Consider the following 27,571-nt stretch of genomic DNA (forward strand, 5'->3'; position numbering starts at 1 on the left):
AATAAAATTAAGCTGAGTCTTTGTGTGGCATAGATAATATTAATCTATGTAATAAAACATTATTCTATAGAGTATATTGCCCATCATAGATTTTTATGTCTATGTAGTTATGTTTATATATACAGGTTAATGTACTTTCTTTACATTGTCAGAGTGAGGAAACTATCACTCCATATCACACATAATGAAACCCCATACCTAATAGCAGTCATATTTCCTGTTCTTTTCCTGACTCTCCATCAGAGCTATAAACAACTACTAATGTATCTGTGTATTTGCTTTTTCAGACTTTTCATGGATTGTTTTTCTTAGTATGCTTTGGAAGCTCCTCTTGGTTGTAGTATGTATCTATATATCTATTCTGCACTCTTTTGGATGGTCAATACCCCATCGCATAGACATGGCATATTTCAAGCATTCATTTGTGTTGTTACTACTTTTTGGGTGGTTTGAGTGATACAGCAGTGAACATTTGTGGATAAGTGCTTTCATTTCTCTTGGGTATGTACACAGCTTACATTAGAAGTATTGAGTCCTATGGTCACTGTGAAGATCTGCCTCATTACATGCATTTTCCAAAGCAGTTGCATCACCTTGTAGTCTTGTTCCCAATTCTTCCCCATGTCTCTTGTCAGCCTTCGGTATTGTCTGTGTTTTTGGGTACAGCCAGCTGTATTTCAAATGTTTTCATTGTGAGGAAAAATTCATTCAGTTCTATTTCCCCTCAATAGTATTGCATAGAGAATCTGAAGTATTCTGAAAAACTTTTTTCAGTATGTTGAGAGATTCCTTTCTCACCATTCCTGTGCATATTGACACATAAGTTACAAATAGTCTTGTATTAGCTTATATTAATTTTAAGGTGGAGAATTGGTTTGCCTTTTTTTCGTACATGTATACAATATATTGTAATCAATCTTCCTTTATTACTTTCCCCCAATTTTTTCAACAGGTTTCCTTGCTCTGTCAGAATTTTTGCAATCAAACTAGCTATTTCAATATTTACCCACTACTTTTATTTTACCCACCCTTCTCCATTTATACTTACGTAGTCCTTTAGTCAAATTCCTGCTGTATATTTATCCATATAGGCCTAAACATGAATATATACTCCTTTTAGTTTTTGATTCCGCATGTGAATGAAGACCTAATTTTTGTGAAGCTAGTTTGTTGGGTTCTATGAGATGTTCTCAAATTGCCTCCCATTTTGTTGCATTTTTAATTTGTATGGCTGTGTGATATTGCAGCTATACAGACATTATATTAAGCTCATGAACAGTCTTTATAAAAATAAGAAGTCATGTTTATGTCTACTCTTCCTACACATTACTTTCTATAACTAGGGCAAATTCTGAAGTCGATAGATCATATTGACTTAACTGTTTCAATTTTCCTTGGTATTGAAATTGGTTTCAGCATTTTAGTGTAATGAGATTTACTAATTTTGTTTGCATAATTATCATTTTGTAATGATTAAACAATTTATTAGCATTTATGAATAGTACCATGGGGTTTAATTATGATATTCCTATACATATGTACATTGAACTTTGAATGAGTTTCTCCTGTCCTATTCCTTTTTAACCCATTTGTCCATACAGCATTTAATAGGTTTCGGCAGACTCTCTCCATATATAGGTGAGTGTCTGTATGAAACATCATCTTCCTCATACCTGGTTTCCATCTCCTCTCTCACTTATTTAATCAGCAGGTTTCCCTTTGTTGTGTTTTTGTTTCACTTTGTTTTGTTTTTTTATTACACATCTCCCATTTTTACTATTATTTATTATCATTACTTTAGATCTAGTTTCCACATGAATGGAAACCTGTGCTATTTGACATCTTGAGCTTGGTTTATGTCAGTCAACATGATGATCCCAGTTGCATTCATTTGCCTAGAGACAATGATATTTGACTCTTCTTCATGTGAATCAAACTCCATTGCTTGTAAGTATTACATTTTTTCCTTTTGCCAATCCTAGCACTTGAACTCAAGGCCTGAGCACTGTCCTTGGGATTTCTCAGGGCTAGGGTATTACCACTTCTGGCTTTTTCGGGCTTTTGTGTTGGTAGTACCAAGGAATGTAACACTGGGCTTCGTGCATACTAGGCAGGCACACTACCACTAGGCTATCCTTTGGGCGCGAGTGTTACATTTTCTTTACGCATTCATTGGTTGTTGTTTACCTTGGCTGAGGCACAGCCTAACTGTTGGGAAGAGCACTACAATAAAAATGGGTATTATAAATGTTTAACTGTTTTAACAACTTACATTTCTCCAGATGTTTGTCCAAAGGTCATATAGCAGCATCTGAGTTTTATGTCTAATCAATCCTTTGACTCTATATGCAAAGGTCACACAGCAGGATTATAAGGTTGCTCTATTTTAGCCTATCCCAAGTGCCCCTAAATAGGAGAATTTTAGGTCAAGCCCTAGAGTTTGTTCTCTTGGCTTGCTTGCTGGTACTTAGCCACTTAAACCATACTCCAGCGTGGCTTGTTGCTGGTCACTTTGGAAGATGAAGTACCATGGTCTTTCCTCCAGGGCTGGGGGGAACTGTCATCTTATCAGGTTTCACTCTACTGATTAGCTAGGGTTAATGGAACTAGCCAAGATAAATAAATAAATATATATGTATAAATACATTTATGTATATACACACATATATACTGATACATACACATATATACATACTTATATGTGAGTTTGTGTATATATAGTCATATATATATTTACATACAAGTATGTATATATTTATAGCATCCTATAAGTATGTGATTTCCACAGTGGACACACGAAATTACATGCTCAGCCACTGTAGTGTATTGTATAAAGGATATTTTCCCCATATCTACTCTCACAACCTCATCATCAGCATTTGTTGTTTGCTTTTATAATAATTGCTGTTCTCACTGTGGTGAGATTGCAGTCTCAGGGTCACTTTGCAAATGAGGTGGAAACTGTTTGTACTGCTGCAACCTGAAGAAGTCATTTGCTAATTTATTAATTGGTTTTTGTTTGTAGAATTGTGTATTCTTCATATTAACCCTTATGTGTTTTATAGAGGACCAAGATTTTCTCCTATTGTGTAAATTGTTGCATGAATTTATGGTGTCATTTGATGTGTAGAGACTTTTTAATTGATTGGAATCCTATTTGTCAACTAATTCTTGTTCTTATTTTCTTGAGTCCTATCCAGGAGATAATTTCCTGTCTCTCTTGTTCACTGCACCCTGTGTTGTTCTGTAGTGATGTCAAAGTTTCAAATCTTAATATAAATAGCTTTGATCCATTTTGAATTGATTTTTGAACTGTATAGAGAGACTATGATTGTAGGTTCACTCTTCTACATGTAGATAAGCAGTTGTTCAAAATTGTTAAACCATACTTTTGATTCCTTTTTCCAATAATTGTATGAGGATGGCTGTGTGCATTTAATTTTGAGTCTTCTATTTTGTTTTCTTAGTTTTCTAAGGACCATGTTGTTTTTATCCATGTAGCTTTACAATCTTTTAAAGTCTGGTAGTATAAAACCTTTAGTGTTTTGATCTTTTTACCCAGGATTATTTGTACTACCTGGGATATTTTATGTTTCCCTATGAATTTAATGATTTATTGCTATGATGATTTCAGGAAAAAAATCACTGTGAAGTTTGGGTGAAATTTTGCAGAGATGTGAAGATTACTTTCAGAAAGGTTTAAAACTGAAATTAGTAAATAATTAACATGAAATAATGATACATGTTAAGGCTTTACTGTAACTATCCCTTAATTATAATGATGAAGTACTATTAATATAAATTCCGACAATTCAGTTTTCCATGTTTTAATGTCTTTATCCATTTTTTGAAGGATTTATAGAGTACGCCCCTCTAGTTATTATTTAGGGTTCCTGCTAGGTATTGTTTTAATAAAGGCTGGTATTAATTGAAGAGCTTAATTTTTAGTGTATATTTACTACATAAAGCAGTATATCCATAATATTTGCCATGTGTATACACTGCATTTTAATAGGAAGAATCTCATCCTATTTCTCTTTCCATCTCCCATTCCTCTGTTCATTAACAGCCTTTTTATTTACTATAGTTTGATTATATTTAGCCTCCATGTTGGTTTTTCTGTGTATATGTGTGTGTACAGACATATATATATATATATATAATATACATGTACTGGTATGCCTTTAAAGTTTGGATTCCAGCAATAATTGAAAATGTGATATTTTCTTTTTGAGCTTGGTTCATCTCAATCACATGATCATCTCCAGGACTGTCCACTTTACTGTAAATCACAGGATGTTAGGATTTTTTTACAAAAAAATAACTGAGGATATACGGAAGACGGCATGGAACTGAGGACCCAGACATTAACCCACAGACCTATGGTCACCTAATCTTTGATAAGGGAGCCAAAAAAATAAAATGGAAGAAAGAAAGCCTCTTCAACAAATGTTGCTGACAGAACTCGTTCAGCACCTGCAGAAAACTAAAGTTGGATCCTTCTTTTTCACCTTGCACTAGGATTAATTCGAAATGGACCAAAGACCTCGAAGTAAAAGCTGATACACTGAAAACTTTATAAAAAGGAATTGGAGATACTCTAGGTCTCCTTGGCACAGGTTGAAACTTTCTTAATAAGGACCAAGAAACACTGGATAATTGGGACTGCATTAAACTGCAGAACTTCTGTATGGCAAAGGACATAGCTAGCAAATTAACTAGAAAGCCTACAGAGTGGGAGAAGATCTTCACTAACCATAGAATAGACAAAGGCCTCATATCTAAAATATATGAACAGCTCAAAAAATTGAATCACTCCAAAAGTAATCTCCAAAGAAAAAACCATCCCATTAAAAGATGGGCCAAAGACTTAAAGAGAGACTTCTCTGAAGAAGAAATAAGAATGGCCTATAGACACATGAAGAAATGCTCGACATCTCTAGTCATAAAAGAAATGCAGATCTAAACAACTCTAAGATTCCACCTCACTCCAGTTAAAATGGCCAGGATCAAAAAATCTATTACCAGCAGGTGCTGGAGGGGATATGGACAAGGAGGGATCATTGCTACACTATTGGTGGAGTACAAACTCGTTCAACCACTATGGAAAGCAAGGCAGTCTCTCAAAAGACTAAATATAGAACTCCCCTATGACCCAGCAATTCCACTACTTGCCATTTACCCAATCATGCAGAAACAAGGACATACTAAATCCACCAGCACAACAATGTTCATTGCAGCACTATTTACCCTAACAAAGATATGGAACCAATCCAGATGTCCCTCAGTTGATGAGTGGATTAACAACAAGATGTGGTATTTGTACACAATGGAATTCTATGCTGCAGTCAGAAAGAATGACACCGCCCATTTGTAAGGAAATGGAAAACTTTGGAAGAAACCATATTAAGTGAAGTAAGCCAGACTCAAAGGAACACAGGCTCAATGATTTCCCTCATTTGTCATAATCAATAGAAACCTTGGGCTCTCCTAGCAGAGATTCACAATAGAACCAAATCTAGATTCATAAGGCCATATAGTATGACGCTAAATGTAAGGACGTCCAGGATAAAGAAACAAAAGCCATATAATGAGTGATTGCTGTCCTTAACGTACCATGTTATCTCTCATCTCTTTTACTGTCCCTTGGTTATCTCATATTATTACAATATTTCACCTGTTATCTGTTATATTTTATATATGCTTCATTGCTTATTTGAAATAGGAGAGGGAAGAGGGGAAATCAAGTTGTGCGGTGGGAAGGGGGAGTGGAATGGGGACCATGACATGAAAAAGTGTATGAATATATATGAAGTAATGTACCTTCTATCTGGTGAATATAATGTAACTCTTATATTAATTACAATAAAATATATGAGAGAAAAAATAACGGAGTCATATTCCATCATATATATGTACTACAATTCTTTATTTAATCTTTAGTTCCTAGGCACTTTAGCTGAATCCATCGTATGCTTGTGGTAATCGAATTGAAATAAACATGGTATGCATGGGTTTTCCTGTATATTCATTAGATTCCTTGAGATATATCCCCAATAGCATTATGGCAGGGTCCCAAGCTAAATCTATTTGTAGAACCTACATCCTTCACCAGGGTGTTTCAAACCTGCACCTAGTATTCTTGAATTAGATGGACCCACGTTTTCTTACTCTCCCTATATCTGGTATTATTCAGCAGCGTTTTCATTAGTAAGATTGTGATACTGTCTCCATTCACAGATACATTCTATTGCAGTAGTTTTCAACATCTATCATTCTCTTTTCCTCATTTCCTTCTAATCTAATAAAACATTCCCATAATAATGAAGATACTCCTGTATTTTTGTGTATGATCCCATGTATCCTTTTACATATGTTTTTGCATATATGAGAGGAAACATGTGATTTTTCCCTTGTGAACCTGGCCTGAAAACAATATAACTTCATCTTTATGGATGAATAATACATATTATGTAGCTATACCCCATTTATCAATTCATTTGACAGTTTTGGGTCAACTGTTTCCATATGTTGGCTATTTTAAACAGTGCTACAAAGATTGTGTGTTTGCTTGTGCTTCTATCATATCCTGATTTACATTCTTTCAGATACATGACCCAAAATGTTATCACTGTAATGTGTGGTAAATGTATTTTCAGGTTTGTGAGGAACCTCCGTATCAGTTTCTATACTGCTTGTACTGATTTCTGTTTCCTTACCATTTGTTGTTGTTTGTGTTGTGAGTGATTGCCAATTCTGACTGATGTTGAAGAAGTTCTCACGTTTGGTTTGTATTTCTCTAAGGGCAAGGAATTTTTGAAGACTTCTTCCTGATTGTATTCTTTCAAGATATGTCTCTTCCGTGTGTTTGCCCATTTGTTGGGTTACTGAGTCCCCCTTTGTGGTAATTTTTTTTCATAGAAATCTCCAAGGAGTCATATCCAGGGCATTTTAGCTTTATTTCATTTAATTTTCCTCTGTTACTGTATTCAACCATAACTATGATGTATAGTGTTAAAAATGTTAATTTGCAGTGATTTATTTCTTTTCATTTCTTTTTGAGGGAGGCAGCTCTTGCTTTGTGTCTGGTCCAGATGAGTTTTTTGCAGTCACCTTGCTGGGTAGGATAGGTGGGCAACACGGATCCCAGCCATTGTGTCTCCCTTGGAGCTAGGATAATAACAGTTAGTTCAGATGTGCTTTCAAGAACTAGTATTCCTTGGCTGACCTTGAACCACAGTCTCCAGTCTCTGCTTCTCAATAGATAAGATGGCAAGCTACAGCCACCATACCCAGCCATATAAATTCTCAATTCTCTGAAATGAGAGCGTGAGCGATTCAACTATTCCTCCCCAAGTCCTCACTATCGCTCTTGCCTAGTGGACCCCAATTGAATATGGGTCAGAAAATATCCAGCCTTCTAGTCATTCTATCCAACCGACAGTGGAAGACACAGATCAATGTAATATATTTATCAGAATACATAATAGGTGATAAGAGGATTCTGAGACTTCTCAACTTGTTACTGACTGTAGGATGGAGGAGGAAAGAGAAAAACAGAGTACATCAACAACATTAAACTAGAGAAAAGGGGACAATGCTTCAACTGAGTCCCTGTATTCTTAAGGTTAGTCACCAAGAACTTTGTACTTCTCCTTAAGAACCAATCAAGGAAGAGCAAATTTCTATCAGTTCAAGACTTTCCTCCCTTTGTGTTGTGCTTTCCTTTTCATTTGATGCAGTATAATATTTTAGTATTCTTTCCAGATATTCTTTGTATTAATGAAATACCCTGGTTCTCTTCACTAGGTGGGCAATTTTCCTTTTACTTATTCTCAGTAGGGAATTGGAACTAGTATTAACACTTATTTTTAATTAGAGTTTGTAAGAGTTTAGTAAAGCTTTTTATTTCAGAAATCTCTTTTTTGCCAGTCCTGGGATTGACCTCAGGGCTTGAGCACTGTCTTTGGACTTTCTAAAGGCTAGAGCTCTACCACTTAAACCACAGTACCACTCCTGGCTTTTTCTTTTTTTTTTTGAAATTATTTTTTGTATTTTTGAAACTCTTTGAAGAGCCAAGTCCTAAATGTAGTAGAAAACCACCTCCCAAAAGTTCAGTCCATTTTAAGATGATGAAGACATATAGATGAGTGACAGTTTGAGATGTCCTCCATATACCGTATGCAATTACAATGAAACCCAACATGATTTTTATTCATAATTCTGATGTGTTGAACTCAGAAGGAATGCCTAAGTAAAAGTCTTTGGCTTAACTCACTGTAGTGACATTAATACAGGATGGACATCTTGGATCAAAGATAAGAGGCTACTGGGGAACCCCTGGAATGCTTCAATATCTCTTATAACTGGATTTGACTTAGCAGGAATAAATTTTTTTAAAAAAGAATTCCTTTGTAAAAGAAAGTTTATACAAAAAATTTCTAAAAAACAAAGAACCATAGATATAATGTGTTCAGTACAGGAGAGAGAATGAATCTTAAAAGCTTAGCTCACTTCTGGTTTAATTTTACTAATCTAGGCCACTCTTGAAAAAAGAGTTTATATGAAGAGCTCTGAAGTATGGCCTCCAAATATATTGGATATTAAGTTTACTAAGTAAATCTATGTCTAGTATATGACATATAGTATGCTACTTGTAATAGGATTATTCTATGTAATTAATCTGGGTTTGGAGGCAAAAATAAAATTTATTTCAATGCAGAACAAATTTTTCATGTTTCTATTAAATGTGTCATCCCAAACAACAATGTAATGGTGTTCTATAACTTGGAAACATAATGTAATTTACAGTATTGCCAAACAGAATTCCACAAAAATTTTATAGCACACCTTATGTGACTAGCTCAAAGTACTTAGTTCAACTAAGTGATATGGAAGCATTTTGGTAAATATCTGCAAACCAATACAGCAGTGAACAGTTCCTAATACAGAAGTCCATTAAGAAAAGTCAATTTTGTAACATTTTACATAAAAATAAAAGTAAAAAGGGCACTGCTTCATCAGCACATTCTTCACTTCTGTCTGGACGAGAGGCCAAACTTACTGTTCACTCTTCAGGTCATCTTGTTTTCCATTTAGTTCTTGATCAACTTGTTTTATGCATTCTGGTATGCCAGCATATTCCATGGGAACAAGCTCCACTAGTTTTGCCAAATTAAAAACATATCTAATTTTTGGCTGAATTTTGAGCTAATAAATGGTTTTGTAACACCCCAGTTCTGGATTTTTTCTAGGTATGAACCAAATAATCAAATCCAAGTCTTCATGCATGCTAGGCAAATGCTCTACCACTAGGCCAATCTCCCAGACTTTTATTTCAGAAATCATTTTTCAAGTTTGGGTTAACGGAAAAATTCTCCACATTAAATATAGAGGCAAAAGAAAAGGTGAGGTATTCTATGTGTTGAAACTATTTTACTGTAGTGTTCGACTTTGGTCTTATGTCCTTTCCAATTTCAGTCCACTGTCTTTAAGGAGAACTGGTATGCCTTTAATTCTCGAGCATTCCATTCCTCATTCTGCAGTGATGTAAAGATGACCAGTGCATTCTGTTTGGGGTTGCCATAGGAGCAACTATATGAGTAGAGTTTGCTCTACAAGGTAAGGGACTGAGCAAGGGCAGTCTGTCTATCATAGGGTTTGCTCTCTATGCCATTGGACTTTCTTCCCATCCTTTCCATAGGGATTAAAGTAAAAAGAATGAGTTTTTTGAGGGAGGGCTTGTTGGATAATGTGAGGAGGAGAAGGGGCTGATTGGAGGGGACTTGGAGGAGTGAGAGCTGACTGGGGATCTCTCTGGTTCTTACATATGAAGGCTTTGCCTTGTAGCTACCTGAATAAAGTGTGTGTGTGTGTGTGTGTGTGTGTGTGTGTGTGTTTATATGTGTGTTTGTGTGCTGGTACTCTGGTATTATGACATCTGCCCCTCTGCTCTTGTGCTTAAGTCTGATATTTTCTTTTCAACTCTTCCTTTCCAGTCCAATATTTTGTTGCCAATATTTTGAATTGGAAATGTCCTTTCAAAGCCATTTCTATCTGATTTCCTTCCATTTATTATCATCAGTCCTCTCAGTAAATGTCATTATTGAGTTGAGCAGTGGTTCACCAATCCATTCCTGGCCATGCTGAGGGCACAACAGGGGTTCATGTGATGAGACTGCGTTGCCAAATGCTAGTCTCATCCCATGCAGCTTCATCTAGTGCAGGCTTCTGAAGTCAAATCTCAGTACTGCAAAGAGGCCTGGTAGGGATAGCAGAGGTGGAGGGGTAGCTCCTGTAGCAGATCCCATGCTTGGCATGGAGAAGTCCATGGTTTCAATACCCAGCATTGTAGATAGAAAATGATAGTTTTCTTTACTTTTTAGACTCAATTTTTGCGTATGTGTTTAATTTCTTCACAGTGTGGACACTTACACCCAGAGGGGAAAGTTGTCCCAGTCCTGGCCGGCCCTGAACATCTGGTGAGTCCCCCGTGTACTTCTCATCACAATGCTAACCAATATGCAGTGTTGTAACCATAGACAATACCCATGGCAGGCACACAGTGTTAGTACAACCTTGTTTTCAGTTTTGAAAATAAACAGGCCACAATGGAACACACCAATAAACAACTGTTCCTATTCTCTTTGGAAGTCAAGTTCCAGGATCTATGCAGATAAATGAAGATGGTCACAGTGAATATATGAAACTCACACTAATTGAATGGAATGGAATCCGATTTCACATACAAAGTAGCTAAAGGAGCCTGAATCAGTTCTTTATACCCCACACTTATGTTACCTTGAAAGACTCAGCATCACATCAGATAGAGGTCCTGCAGATCCTTTTATCAATCACAGAGGTAGGACAGACAGCCACTAATACTGCAACCAAGTAGGGAACAGAGCAGCTACGGAAGCAGAAATGTAAAGGATATGTCATCTTGATTTCCTACATAGCAAGTGAAATGGAAAATAAGGGAAGCCACAAAGCCACAGTCAACACTGTGTACATTCATAAGGCAAGATCTCTTGGCCAATGTTGAATAAAAACTTTGTTTGGCAGAGGTGAACATTTATTACAGTACGAAGCATCATTTTCCAGGAAAATTCAGGAAGTACTCTCTTGCATATACAATATATAGATAGTTTTTGATGAATTATAGATACTTTGGGAAAAAAGTAGGTGTGAGAATTAACATAGTATTTGACTGCGTATAATTTAAAGATAAAGTAGTGATAATAAGGGGAAGGAAATGTATGTCTAGAGAAGTCAGCCATGAGGGTCAGATACTGGAATATAGATAGGTATGTGTATAAAGTTGTACAGAGAGTATGCATCAAGTTTGTGGGCAGTATTTTGAATGTCACAGTAGTGCACTTTTATCTGTGCCATTCCATCCTTTCACGAGTTGGGTGAATGACTAAGATGAGTGAGGAGAATGGAGTTCCTGTTGTTCTAGTGAGCCATAAAGAGAACTCTTAGAAAAATCTATAATCAGATCACCTCCATGAGACTTTATTCCAAGGGATTGTGTATGTTTTCTAGAGCTCAGTGACAAATCACAATGAAGTAGCTTCTGCACTAACAATGTATTTGAGAGCACTGAGGGGATTCAGTTCTCCAAGGGCCCATGAACACTTGGCTCTGACTCAAGGATGAAGAAAATAATTGAAGCACAAAGTCCCATTTTGTTGTGATAGTTTTCTTGCCCATGGATTCATCCTCTAGTTTTCTGACCTACTTGGCACATGCCATTCTTTCTGTACAGTAAATACTAACATTTTTTTGTCCAGTCCTGGGCTTGAGGTCAGGGCCTGAATCCTGTCCTTGGATTTTCTCAAGTCTAGAGCTCTACCACTTGAGCCTCAGCACCATTTCTGGCTTTTCTTTTCTATGTGTGTGGTACTGAGGAATTGAAGCCAGATCTTCATGTGCTAGGCTAGCACTCCACCACTAGGCCAAATTCCCATCCCAATGCCAATTTTTAACAAATATGAATCCAGGGTTTATGAGTTGATGTGTATTGTATAGCATCATTTATCTTGGGCGAATCATTAAAGTCTTGGGATCAAGACATGATTTTAATTGCTGAAGTGAAGAGTGACTGGGTGTTCCAAAGAAATCACATACTCAACCAAAGAAATTATGGACTGTGTAACCTATGTGTTTGTATGTGTGTGTGTTTGTGTGTGTGTGTGTGTGTGTGATATGTGTGTTTATGTGTATTCATATGATTATGCACTGGTATTATGACATGCCCCTATGCTCTTGTGCTCTAATATAACGCATTATCACTCAAACTCCACATTTGTAGTCCAATGTTTTGGTGCAGGATTGGAAATAGCCATTCAAAGCCATTTCTACTCTGAGTGCCTTCCACTTGCTATCATTAGATCTTCCACGAAATGTTATTCAGTGGTTCACCAGTCCATTCCCTGCCATTCTAAGAGAAAACAGAGGTTCACATGATGAGGCAGCATTGCCAAAACTCGAATCACTCCTATGCAGCTTCATCTAACCCAAGATTCTGAAGTCAAACCTCAATACTTCAAGGAGGCCTGGCAGGGATAGCAGAGGTGGAGGTGGAGCTCTAATATCAGATCCCATGCTTGGCATGGTTTCAATACCCAGCAATGTAGATATTTTTCTGTACTGTTCTGGCTCAATTTTTGTGTATGTCTTTAATTTCTTCACAGTGTGGAATCTGACACCCAGAGGGGAAATGTATCCCAGTCCTGGCCGGCCCTCAACATATGGTGAGTCCATGTACTTGTCAACTGAGTGATAAACAATGTAAAGTGTTGTAACCGTAGACAATATATATGACAGTCGATCAGTATCAGTACATCCTTGTTTTAAGTTTTGACATAAATAAGAATAGAAAAGGTCAAAAGACAATTGTTCCTGTTTTATTTGAAAGTCAAGTAGTAGGATCTATAAAGGGAAATGAAGATGGTCACAGTTCATGTATAAAACTCACACCAATTGAATGTATTGGAAACAGATTTCACATAAAAAAACACTAATGGAACCTGAATCACTTCTTCATACTCCACTCCTCTGTTACCTTGAAAGGCATACTATCACATTGGATGGGAGCCTACAGATCTTTCTATCAATCAAGGAGGCTAGAAAGACAGCCAACAGTAGCACCAGCAAGTGGGAACTGAGGGAGTCATGGAAGCAGCAGTGTAGATGGTATATCAGCTTGATTTTCTGCATAGCAAGTGAAATGGAAAATAAGGAAAGACACAAATCCACAATATATGTCCATAAGGAAAGAATTCTTTGTCAATCTTTTATACAAGATTCCTTTATCAGAGGTCAACATTTCTTTGGACCAAGAACCTCATTTCTAGGAAATTCCCCCTTCCAAAAATAGTATATTTTGTGATTGTTTTTGATGAATTGTACCAAATTTGGGTGAAAAATAGTTTTAGGAATTTCCACAGTGTTTTACTCTGTATAATTTAATGATTCAAAGCAGATCACACGTATATCTAGAGAGGTCAGCATAAAATAACAGATACCAGAATATGGATATACATGTGTACAAAGATGTTCAGAGACTGAGCACATAGAATGTGGAGAACTATTGGAGTGTCACGGCAGTGCGATTTTGTCTGTGCCATTCCATCCTTCTGAAAGTTGGGTGAAGGACTCAGTCAGACTCCAGGAGAAAGTGAATTCTCCCGGTCCTTGTGAGCAGTGAAGGGAACTCTTAGAAAACTCTGATCAGACCACCTGGGCATGAGACACAGATTGAAGGGTTTGTACACATTTTCTAGGACTGCTAACAAAGGATCACAAAGGAAGAACTTGTGCACTAACAATTTACCTCCCACGACTGGGGATTATAGGTCTGAAAGTGGCTGTGAACATTTGTCTCTTGTTCGAGACAGTAGAAGGGAATGTCTCCACAAAGTCTCCCTTTTGGCTTGGACAATTGTTTGGCCCATCCACTCCTCCTTTAGATTTCTATCCTATTTGGCAGATGCCATGTTCTTCTGTACAGTTAATGCAACTTTTTCATAAATGTGAATCGAAGGTTTCTGACTCCATGAATAGTGCACAGACGTCATTTATTTGGGTAAAGCCTTAAAGTCTTGGCATCAAGACATGATTGTAATTTTTGAAATGGACAGTTGCTGGGTTTTCTCACAAGATCACATTCTTCATCAAGGAAATTACCAATTGTGTGTGTGTGTGTGTGTGTGTGTGTGTGTGTGTTCCTGTGCAGTTGCTGTGGTATTTGGCCTTGTGCTCCTTTTGTTCTTGTGCCAGGGTGTTGCTTCCACTCTTGATCTGTACATTCCCTCATCAGCATTTTGCTGCTGAACTGAATTAGCCTTTCAGACACATTCTTTTCCTTAGTGACTTTGTTTTTGTCATCTGTCTTCAGTTCTCTCAGTACATGATCCAGTAGATCACAGAGGTCTGACAGTGGTTCATCTACCCATGCCAGATCATCCTGAGAGCACAGCCAGCAAGGGATGATTGAGTCACCATAGACAAAAGCAATCTTCTGTCCTCAGAAGCTTCATTCAGCACTGGGCCCAAACTTTAAGCTGCAGTTTCAGAGACAGGGATTGAAGCTATAGAACAGTTAGATACACAACTCAAATGCATATCTAGCACAAACCATAGTTTAAACCCCCAACCTTTTAGGGAAATACATTGTTTCTTCTCCCAGTGTCCCACTTAATTGTCTCTATGTTTTGTATTTTGTTATAGTGAGCACCACACATTAGAGGTCCTCATATCTGAACCGAGCGCAAATGTTTGGTGAGTTGATTTGACATCTCAGTGTACAACCGTTTTGGAGTCTGAGGACAATACAGATTATACAGACAGCCTAGGAATATCTCTATGAAGTCATTTTGAATATTGACACAATTAGCGGATGATTGGGTTGGTCAAAAAACACTGGTGGATTGGCTGCTCTGTAGTCTAGGAAGCAACCAAATTTTTCATAATGTCAGTGCTTGTATGTTGCTTTCTATTAGCCAACAGAGGTGACAGTCCTACTCAGAAGTAACCCTGTGGTGAAATGGTGTGTAGAGCCTAGTGTTAAAGTTCTTATTGAGTGTGGATTGACCCTGCATTCTCCAGAATGGTGATACTGAAAAGCCCACCATTATATTGATGGAATTCCTGCTTCTGGCCTACTGTCCATTGTTCCTATCTGAGAGTTGAAATCAGTAAAGATATCCCAGATTATTGAAGGAATGGAGGAAGCAGAAAATTAGGGAATTCAGGGTTGAGTTCCTTTGACTTGCATTGAAAGTTACACAAGATGGAATTAGGCATTGTGGTAGATGTACTGAGAAAAATTCTTCCATCTTGGATGAAACCTTTAATTTTCTGAGGTCCATATTTAATATCCCCAAGAGATACAATTCCATTTGTATGGCAAAATGGAATACTGCTTTTCATTTAATAACATGCCTCTCAGTTTTGCACTGCAGTACCAGAGAAAATCACTCGAGGGAACACAAGAGCTGGAGATGTAGATGTAGCTCAAGTGGCAGAACATTTTCCTAGCAGGAGCAATGCCATGATTTCGATATCCAGCTTGTATAAAACATGTTTGAGTTCCTCTACATGGTCCAACTCAATTATCTGTTTCTAATTTTATTTCATTACTAGTGATATCACGACGTTTCCAGCCACTGCGGTTTGTGACTCAAACATTGACATTTGGTGAGTTGTCTATCATCTGAAAGTTAAACTGATTTCAATGTAAGTACAATGCCCAATCAATATGACAGCTTCTCAGAGAGTTCTCATGTAATCCTTGTGTGTATTGAAATAGAGAATGATAGCATAAATGAACACACACTTGATCATGATCTGCTTTGAAGTGAAACCTAGCAACCAAATCTTTATTTACATATCAGTGCCTGCATGCAGCTTTCACAGAGCCAACAGTGGTAAGAATCCCAGTTAGAAACAGTGAGAGTGGTCTTAATGGTTTCTCAATGAAAAGAACAACAGATCTTTTTCATTCTCCAGAATTCTGATACCCACTATCAAAACTGATGAGAATCCTTCTTCTTAGGCTACCGTTCCTTGTCCATTTGTGAGAGGCAGTTAAAAAAGCAACCAAATAAATGAAAGGACAGAGGGAGTAGAGCAGACTTAGAATGCAGAAAATTAGAAGTTCTAAAGCACTGAGTTCCTCTGAAGTGAGTTCCAACTAGCATTAAACTGCATAATATCAATAGCATTGTGCTCAGTTTACTAGGAAAGAAAAAGACTTTAATCATACATAAAAGTTTTCTTTTACAAAAGAAATTAATTTTCCTTTCCAGGGAAAAATGGAAATACCTTTGTTCCTTTTGCTAAGTTATGTAATATTTCTATTCCTATGAATTTATTTGTGTTAGGTAAACTGTAGCCAATTTAAATAAAAAACTAACACTATGAGTTCACATGGCATTTGATTCTATCGTTTAATCCTCTAGCACGGATGGAAAAGATCCAACAGAAGTTGGGACCAAAGAATTGACAAAAAGGTCAGATATCTATATGCAGATAAACATATGTTATATACATGGTTGTTAAACAGAGTGTTTCTGGGAATTATTTTCAAAATGTTCTCAGTGCAGCTTTTGTCTGTATTATTACTCCTTTTCCATGGTTGTTGAATAAATGAGAAACGAGTCTCACAAAAGTGTTTTGCTATTTTAGTAAGCAGTGAAGCAAAATTCCTAGACAATCCACACCTTGCTGATATATGAGATCCTACTAGAATTAGATTTGTTCCTTTGGTGTTACAGCAGTGACACACAATTCCATGCATTTGTTCTGACCAAATGAATTTTTTCAAGGTGAAGAAATAAAATGTCATACCAAAGAGACTACAAGTTTGTTTCATTGTGAAAGGGGTAAATAACCTCTTGTACAACTGTTTCCCATATTTTTGCTGGTTATGCCCAGTTCTCTGATGGGTGTGCTTTTCTCTAGATCCAAAACTTAATTTATGCATAATATTTTCATAGTCCACTTTATGCCACACTTTAAACACTGTGGTTCTAAGGTTGGTGACACTATGAACACTTTATAGACAGCATTTATATTGGTGAAAGAGATGAATCCATGGCATTATGATTTTATTTTACTTCTTACTACTCACATGTGAATACAGGGATCATGAAAAAATTCACATTTCAAATAAAAGAGTTTGGAGACAGATTGGGTCCACCAGCATGTGGGATGGGGGTACACTGATACTATGGCTTCTAGTCAGGGCTTCAGGAATATTCTGCTTTCTTGCTTATACCTGAGGCTCTGCTTCTGGAACCACACATACAGTGCAACATTTTACTGGATCCTTGGAAGATGGACAATTACAAAAATAAATTTCTACCCTGGATGTTTTCATATTGCTGTCCTCTGATCTTTGCCACCTGTGTAGAGATAATTATACATATGAACCAAAAGCATTCTGGTGAAAGCCCAAGTGGAAAGATCATTGATCAAGCAAGCCTAGGCACAAGGATTCACATACCATGAACAGAGAGTATCACAGATAGTGCTCTGAGTTGAGACCTGAGTACTGGAGATAAGGGATGTTAGGGACAGAAAAGCTAGAGATACAGCTCCATTGGCAGATACTTGTGTGGCATACTCAAGGTCATAATTTCTATACCTAGTAGTGTGAGAAAAAAATGTGTGATTTTTTTCCAACATGGTGCAACCTGATTTTTGTATATGTTTAATATGTCCACAGTGAAGGCAACGACTTAACATCGGTTGTTGTGTTTTTGTTTCACTTTGTTTTGTTTTTTTATTACACATATCCCATTTTTACTATTGTTTATTATCATTACTTTAGATCTAGTTTCCACATGAATGGAAACCTGTGCTATTTGACATCTTGAGCTTGGTTTATGTCAGTCAACATGATGATCCCAGTTGCATTCATTTGCCTAGAGACAATGATATTTGACTCTTCTTCATGTGAATCAAACTCCATTGCTTGTAAGTATTACATTTTTTCCTTTTGCCAATCCTAGCACTTGAACTCAAGGCCTGAGCACTATCCTTGGGATTTGTCAGGGCTAGGGTACTACCACTTCTGGCTTTTTCGGGCTTTTGTGTAGGTAGTACCAAGGAATGTAACACTGGGCTTCGTGCATACTAGGCAGGCACACTACCCCTAGGCAATCCTCTGGGCCCGAGTGTTACATTTTCTTTACGCATTCATTGGTTGTTGTTTACCTTGGCTGAGGCAAAGCCTAACTGTTGGGAAGAGCACTACAATAAAAATGGGTATTATAAATGTTTAACTGTTTTAACAACTTACACTTCTCCGGATGTATGTCCAAAGGTCATATAGCAGCATCTGAGTTTTATGTCTAATCAATCCTTTGACTCTTTATGCAAAGGTCACACAGCAGGATTATAAGGTTGCTCTATTTTAGCCTATCCCAAGTGCCCCTAAGTAGGAGAATTTTAGGTCAAGCCCTAGAGTTGCTTGCTGGTACTCAGCCACTTAAACCATACTCCAGCGTGGCTTGTTGCTGGTCACTTTGGAAGATGAAGTACCATGGTCTTTCCTCCAGGGCCGGGGGGGAACTGTCATCTATCAGGTTTCACTCTACTGATTAGCTAGGGTTAATGGAACTAGCCAACATAAATAAATAAATATATATGTATAAATACATTTATGTATATACACACATATATACTGATACATACACATATATACATACACACTTATATGTGAGTTTGTGTATATATATTTGTATATATATTTACATACAGGTATGTATATATTTATAGCATCCTATATGTATGTGATTTCCACAGTGGACACACGAAATTACATGCCCACCCACTGTAGTGTATTGTATAAAGGATATTTTCCCCATGTCTACTCTCACAACCTCATCATCAGCATTTGTTGTTTCCTTTTATAATAATTGCTATTCTCACTGTGGTGAGATTGCAGTCTCAGGGTCACTTTGCAAATGAGGTGGAAACCGTTTGTACTTCTGCAACCTGAAAAAGTCATTTGCTAATTTATTAATTGGTTTTTGTTTGTAGAATTATGTATTCTTCATATTAACACTTATGTGTTTTATAGAGGACCAAGATTTTCTCCTATTGTGTAAATTGTTGCATGAATTTATGGTGTCATTTGATGTGCAGAGACTTTTTAATTGATTGGAATCCTATTTGTCAACTAATTCTCGTTCTTATTTTCTTGAGTCCTATCCAGGAGATAATTTCCTGTCTCTCTTGTTCACTGCTACCCTGTGTTGTTCTGTAGTGATGTCAAAGTTTCAAATCTTAATATAAATAGCTTTGATCCATTTTGAGTTGATTTTTGAACTGTATAGAGAGACTATGATTGTAGGTTCACTCTTCTACATGTAGATAAGCAGTTGTTCAAAATTGTTAAACCATACTTTTGATTCCTTTTTCCAATAATTGTATGAGGATGGCTGTGTGCATTTAATTTTGAGTCTTCTATTTTGTTTTCTTAGTTTTCTAAGGACCATGTTGTTTTTATCCATGTAGCTTTACAATCTTTTAAAGTCTGGTAGTATAAAACCTTTAGTGTTTTGATCTTTTTACCCAGGATTATTTTTACTACTTGGGATATTTTATGTTTCCCTATGAATTTAATGATTTATTGCTCTGATGATTTCAGGAAAAAAAATCACTGTGAAGTTTGGGTGAAATTTTCCAGAGATGTGAAGATTACTTTCAGAAAGGTTTAAAACTGATATTAGTAAATAATTAACATGAAATAATGATACATGTTAAGGCTTTACTGTAACTATCCCTTAATTATAATGATGAAGTACTATTAATATAAATTCTGACAATTCAGTTTTCCATGTTTTAATGCCTTTATCCATTTTTTGAAGGATTGATAGAGTATGCCCCTCTAGTTATTATTTAGGGTTCCTGCTAGGTATTGTTTTAATAAAGGCTGGTATTAATTGAAGAGCTTAATTTTTAGTGTATATTTACTACATAAAGCAGTGTATCCATAATATTTGCCATGTGTATACACTGCATTTTAATAGGAAGAATCTCATCCTATTTCTCTTTCCATCTCCCATTCCTCTGTTCATTAACAGCCTTTTAGTTACTATAGTTTGATTATGTTTAGCCTCCATGTTGGTGTTTCTGTGTATATGTGTGTGTACAGACATATATATATATATATATAATATACATGTACTGGTATGCCTTTAAAGTTTGGATTCCAGCAATAATTGAAAATGTGATATTTTCTTTTTGAGCTTGGTTCATCTCAATCACATGATCATCTCCAGGACTGTCCACTTTACTGTAAATCACAGGATGTTAGGGTTTTTTTTAATTTTATTATTTTTCTATTGTAATTAGTAAAAGGGTTACATAATATTTGCCAGATAGAAGATGCATTAATTCACATACATTGATACCCTTTGACATGTCTTGGTACCCGTTTCCCTCCCCCCCACACCCCCACCCGTCTTGGTTTTCCCCCCTTCCCTATCAAATTTCAAATATCCAAATACAAATAAGTTCAATATATCAGATAACAAAGTGAGATACTATACCAACATGAGATAACCAAGGGACATCAAAGGAGATGAGAGACAACATAGTACATTAAGGAAAACAAATAACTGAGGATTTACGGAAGACGGCATGGAATTGAGGACCCAGACATTAACCCACAGACCTATGGTCACCTAATCTTTGATAAGGGAGCCAAAAAAATAAAATGGAAGAAAGAAAGCCTCTTCAACAAATGTTGCTGGCAGAACTGGTTCAGCACCTGCACTAGGATTAATTCCAAATGGACCAAAGACCTCAAAGTAAAAGCTGATACACTGAAAACTTTACAAGAAGGAATTGGAGATACTCTAGTTCTCCTTGGCACAGGTTGAAACTTTCTTAATAAGGACCAAGAAACACTGGATAATTGGGACTGCATTAAACTGCAGAACTTCTGTATGGCAAAGGACATAGCTAGCAAATTAACTAGAAAGCCTACAGAGTGGGAGAAGATCTTCACTAACCATAGAATAGACAAAGGCCTCATATCTAAAATATACGAACTGCTCAAAAAATTGAATCACTCCAAAAGTAATCTCCAAAGAAAAAACCATCCCATTAAAAGATGGGCCAAAGACTTAAAGAGAGACTTCTCTGAAGAAGAAATAAGAATGGCCTATAGACACATGAAGAAATGCTCGACATCTCTAGTCATAAAAGAAATGCAGATCTAAACAACTCTAAGATTCCACCTCACTCCAGTTAGAATGGCCAGGATCAAAAAATCTATTACCAGCAGGTGCTGGAGGGGATATGGACAAGGAGGGATCATTACTACACTATTGGTGGGAGTACAAACTCGTTCAACCACTATGGAAAGCAAGGCAGTCCCTCAAAAGACTAAATATAGAACTCCCCTATGACCCAGCAATTCCACTACTTGCCATTTACCCAGTCATGCAGAAAAAAGTACATACCAAATCCACCAGCACAACAATGTTCATTGCAGCACTATTTACCATAACAAAGATATGGAACCAATCCAGATGTCCCTCAGTTGATGAGTGGATCAACAAGATGTGGTATTTGTACACAATGGAATTCTATGCTGCTGTCAGAAAGAATGACACTGCCCATTTGTAAGGAAATGGAAAACTTTGGAAGAAACCATATTAAGTGAAGTAAGCCAGACTCAAAGGAACACAGGCTCAATGATTTCCCTCATTTGTCATAATCAGTAAAAACCTTGGGCTCTCCTAGCAGAGATTCACAATAGAACCAAATCTAGATTCATAAGGCCATATAGTATGACGCTAAATGTAAGGACGTCCAGGATAAAGAAACAAAAGCCATATAATGAGTGATTGCTGTCCTTAACGTACCATGTTATCTCTCATCTCTTTTACTGTCCCTTGGTTATCTCATATTATTACAATATTTCACCTTGTTGTCTGATGTATTTTATATATGCTTCATTGCTTATTTGGAATAGGAGAGGGAAGAGGTGAAATCAAGTTGTGCAGTGGGAGGGGGGAGTGGAATTGGGACCATGACATGAAAAAGTGTATGAATATATATGAAGTAATGTACCTTCTATCTGGTGAATATAATGTAACTCTTCTATTAATTACAATAAAAATATATGAGAGAAAAAATAACTGAGTCATATTCCATCGTATATATGTACTACAATTCTTTATTTAATCTTTAGTTCCTAGGCACTTTAGCTGAATCCATCATATGCTTGTGGTAATCGAATTGAAATAAACATGGGTATGCATGGGTTTTCTTGTATATTCATTAGATTCCTTGAGATATATCCCCAATAGCATTATGGCAGGGTCCCAAGCTAAATCTATTTGTAGAACCTACATCCTTCACCAGGGTGTTTCAAACCTGCACCTAGTATTCTTGAATTAGATGGACCCACGTTTTCTTACTCTCCCTATATCTGGTATTATTCAGCAGCATTTTCATTAGTAAGATTGTGATACTGTCTCCATTCACAGATACATTCTATTGCAGTAGTTTTCAACATCTATCATTCTCTTTTCCTCCTTCTAATCTAATAAAACATTCCCATAATAATGAAGATACTCCTGTATTTTTGTATATGATCCCATGAATCCTTTTACATATGTTTTTGCACATATGAGAGGAAACATGTGATTTTTCCCTTGTGAAACTGACCTGAAAACAATATAACTTCATCTTTATGGATGAATAATACATATTATGTAGCTATACCCCATTTATCAATTCATTTGACAGTTTTGGGTCAACTGTTTCCATATGTTGGCTATTTTAAACAGTGCTACAAAGATTGTGTGTTTGCTTGTGCTTCTATCATATCCTGATTTACATTCTTTCAGATACATGACCCAAAATGTTATCACTGTAATGTGTGGTAAATGTATTTTCAGGTTTGTGAGGAACCTCCATATCAGTTTCCATAGTGCTTATACTGATTTCTGTTTCCTTACCATTTGTTGTTGTTTGTGTTGTGAGTGATTGCCAATTCTGACTGATGTTGAAGAAGTTCTCACGTTTGGTTTGTATTTCTCTAAGGGCAAGGAATTTTTGAAGACTTCTTCCTGATTGTATTCTTTCAAGATATGTCTCTTCCGTGTGTTTGCCCATTTGTTGGGTTACTGAGTCCCCCTTTGTGGTAATTTTTTTTCATAGAAATCTCCAAGGAGTCATATCCAGGGCATTTTAGCTTTATTTCATTTAATTTTCCTCTGTTACTGTATTCAACCATAACTATGATGTATAGTGTTAAAAATGTTAATTTGCAGTGATTTATTTCTTTTCATTTCTTTTTGAGGGAGGCAGCTCTTGCTTTGTGTCTGGTCCAGATGAGCTTTGTGCACTCACCTTGCTGGGTAGGATAGGTGGGCAACACGGATCCCAGCCATTGTGTCTCCCTTGGAGCTAGGATAACAACAGTTAGTTCAGATGTGCTTTCAAGAACTAGTATTCCTTGGCTGACCTTGAACCACAGTCTCCAGTCTCTGCTTCTCAATAGATAAGATGGCAAACTACAGCCACCATACCCAGCCATATAAATTCTCAATTCTCTGAAATGAGAGCGTGAGCAATTCAACTATTCCTCCCCAAGTCCTCACTATCGCTCTTGCCTAGTGGACCCCAATTGAATATGGGTCAGAAAATATCCAGCCTTCTAGTCATTCTATCCAACCGACAGTGGAAGACACAGATCAATGTAATATATTTATCAGAATACATAATAGGTGATAAGAGGATTCTGAGACTTCTCAACTTGTTACTGACTGTAGGATGGAGGAGGAAAGAGAAAAACAGAGTACATCAACAACATTAAACTAGAGAAAAGGGGACAATGCTTCAACTGAGTCCCTGTATTCTTAAGGTTAGTCACCAAGCAAGAACTTTGTACTTCTCCTTAAGAACCAATCAAGGAAGAGCAAATTTCTATCAGCTCAAGACTTTCCTCCCTTTGTGTTGTGCTTTCCTTTTCATTTGATGCAGTATAATATTTTAGTATTCTTTCCAGATATTCTTTGTATTAATGAAATACCCTGGTTCTCTTCACTAGGTGGGCAATTTTCCTTTTACCTATTCTCAGTAGGGAATTGGAACTAGTATTAACACTTATTTTTAATTAGAGTTTGTAAGAGTTTAGTAAAGCTTTTTATTTTAGAAATCTCTTTTTTGCCAGTCCTGGGATTGAGCTCAGGGCTTGAGCACTGTCTTTGGACTTTCTAAAGGCTAGAGCTCTACCACTTAAACCACAGTACCACTCCTGGCTTTTTCTTTTTTTTGAAATTATTTTTTGTATTTTTGAAACTCTTTGAAGAGCCAAGTCCTAAATGTAGTAGAAAACCACCTCCCAAAAGCTCAGTCCATTTTAAGATGATGAAGACATATAGATGAGTGACAGTTTGAGATGTCCTCCATATACCGTATGCAATTACAATGAAACCCAACATGTTTTTTTTATCCATAATTCTGATGTGTTGAACTCAGAAGGAATGCCTAAGTAAAAGTCTTTGGTTTAACTCACTGTAGTGACATTAATACAGAATGGACATCTTGGATCAAAGATAAGAGGCTACTGGGGAACCCCTGGAATGCTTCAATATCTCTTATAACTGGATTTGACTTAGCAGGAATAAATTTTTAAAAAAAGACTCCCTTTGTAAAAGAAAGTTTATACAAAAAAATTTCTAAAAAACAAAGAACCATAGATATAATGTGTTCAGTACAGGAGAGAGAATGAATCTTAAAAGCTTAGCTCACTTCTGGTTTAATTTTACTAATATAGGCCACTCTTGAAAAAAGACCTCATATGAAGGGCTCTGAAGTATGGCCTTCAAATATATTGGATATTAAGTTTACTAAATAAATCTATGTGTAGTATATGACATATAGTATGCTACTCATAATAGGATTATTCTATGTAATTAAACTGGGTTTGGAGGCAAAAATAAAATTTATTTCAATGCAAAACAAATTTTTCATGTTTCTATTAAATGTGTCATCCCAAACAACAATGTAATGGTGTTCTATGACTTGGAAACATAATGTAATTTACAGTATTGCCAAACAGAATTCCACAAAAACTTTATAGCACACCTTATGTGACTAGCTCAAAGTCCTTAGTTCAACTAAGTGATATGGAAGCATTTTGGTAAATATCTGCAAACCAATACAGCAGTGAACAGTTCCTAATACAGAAGTCCAATAAGAAAAAGTGAATTTTGTAACATTTTACATAAAAATAAAAGTAAAAAGGGCACTGCTTCATCAGCACATTCTTCACTTCTGTCTGGACGAGAGGCCAAACTTACTGTTCACTCTTCAGTTCATCTTGTTTTCCATTTAGTTCTTGATCAACTTGTTTTATGCATTCTGGTATGCCAGCGTATTCCATGGGAACAAGCTCCACTAGTTTTGCCAAATTAAAAACATATCTAATTTTTGGCTGAATTTTGAGCTAATAAATGGTTTTGTAACACCCCAATTCTGGATTTTTTCTAGTATGAACCAAGTAATCAAATCCAGGTCTTCATGCATGCTAGGCAAATGCTCTACCACTAGGCCAAACTCCCAGACTCTTATTTCAGAAATCATTTTTCAAGTTTGGGTTAACAGAAAAATTCTCCACATTAAATACAGAGGCAAAAGAAAAGGTGAGGTATTTTATGTGTTGAAACTCTTTTACTGTAGTGTTCGACTTTGGTCTTATGTCCTTTCCAATTTCAGTCCACTGTCTTTAAGGAGAACTGGTATGCCTTTAATTCTCGAACATTCCATTCCTCATTCTGCAGTGATGTTAAGATGACCAGTGCATTCTGTTTGGGGTTGCCATAGGAGCAACTATATGAGTAGAGTTTGCTCTACAAGGTAAGGGTCTGAGCAAGGGCAGTCTGTCTATCATAGGGTTTGCTCTCTATGCCATTGGACTTTCTTCCCATCCTTTCCATAGGGATTAAAGTAAAAAGAATGAGTTTTTTGAGGGAGGGCTTGTTGGATAATGTGAGGAGGATGCTGTGATAGGCATGCCTGAGTCCATGTAATCTGGGCTCTGGCAGCAGCTGTTGATCCAGCATGAGCAATTGGTGAGTGGATTTACCTGTCATCTGAAAGTAAAATCATTTTGAAGTATGGTACCAAGACAAAGTTGATATTACTGCCCAACCATATCATGTAACTATTATCTGTTTTGAAAATAAATACCAAAGGAAAGATGTCAAAAGAAACTTTCTCATAGGCTGTTCTAAAGTTAAGTATGAGGAGCTAAAAGAGTATCACAGGTCAGGCACTCAAGTCACAATGACTAGTTTGAAGTGAGGAGGAATTCAGATATGAAGTAGCTAAAGGAATCAGGATAAATGTGTCAAAAGCCAGGACTATTTCACCTGAAATATCCACCATTATGATGGATAGGAATCTTGCTTCCGCTGTGCAGATCTTTTTCTCCATAAGACAGGCAGGAAAGAAAGCTAGTATTGGTGGAAGCAAGGAGTAAAGGGGAAACAGAATCAAACATTTAGATGATATATCAGCTGGAATTTTTTTTATAATGCGTGAAGTGGAAAACAGTGAACACGGATACAAAATTTAAAAGCCATATCAGCTGGAGTTTCTACATAACGAGCGAAAGGGAAAAGAGGAGACCTGGAAGCAGAATCTGAGTGATATATCAGATTCAGCTTCTACATAGCAAGGGAAAGAAAATCTAGGAAACAACAAAACCACAGAAAACATTGGTGTAGGTTCACAAAGAAAGAATTCTTCATCAGTCTTGTCTAAAAGCTTTGTTTTTTAGAGATGAACATTTAGTTAGATCCCAAAGTCTCTTTTTTAGGAAAACACAAGAAATACCCTCTTGAATATATATATGTTTATATATATATATATAATGTATAGTTAGTCTTCAATGAATTGCAGCTAATTTGTGTGAAAAAGTACATATAGGAAGGGCCAGGTGTATGGCCTAGTGGTAGAGTGTTTGCTTAGCATGCAGGAAGCCCTCGGTTCTATTTCTTGGTAACACATACACAGGAAAAGTTGGAAATGTTGCTGTGTTTCAAGTGATATAGCGCTAGCCTTGAGAAAGCTCAAGGACAGTGCCCAGGCCCTGAGTTCAGGCTCCAGAATTAGCAAAAATTAAAAAGTATATATAGGATTTTACATAGTATTTGACTGTGCTTAATTTAATGATTCAAAGCAGATCCCATCTCTACCTAGAGAGGTCAGCTATGATAGGTCAAATAATGAACATAGATAGGCATATGTATGAAGATATACAGAGACTAAATAAGTATGTAGGACCAATTATTTTCTTTGATTTTATTTTGTAGGATGGGGACTTGAACTCTGGGCCTGTGTGCTATTGACCCTGAGCTCTTCAGCACAAGGCAGGGGCTATACCACTTGAGCCATAGCACTACTTCTGAGTTTCTGGTGGCTAACTGGAGATTCCAGTCTCATTGGAAATTACAGTGGCAAGGCTGGCTTTGAAATATGATCCTCAGATTTCAACCTCCTGAGTAGCTAGGACTTTAGTCACTTG

At 36.7% G+C, this 27,571-nt stretch overlaps 1 long non-coding RNA gene across 1 annotated transcript; it reads left to right on the top strand.

Moving 5' to 3' along the window:
• Positions 1-10,343: 10,343 nt before the first annotated feature.
• On the top strand, positions 10,344-14,787 carry LOC150039395 (uncharacterized). Its single transcript, XR_016534440.1, has 3 exons — positions 10,344-10,481; positions 12,699-12,758; positions 14,737-14,787. It is a non-coding gene; the product is annotated as an uncharacterized LOC150039395 (long non-coding RNA).
• Positions 14,788-27,571: the final 12,784 nt, after the last annotated feature.

This window comes from Megascapheus bottae, unplaced genomic scaffold (genome assembly GCF_031878675.1).
Source record: "Megascapheus bottae isolate mThoBot1 unplaced genomic scaffold, mThoBot2.hap1 HAP1_SCAFFOLD_40, whole genome shotgun sequence".
Taxonomy (NCBI): domain Eukaryota; kingdom Metazoa; phylum Chordata; class Mammalia; order Rodentia; family Geomyidae; genus Megascapheus; species Megascapheus bottae.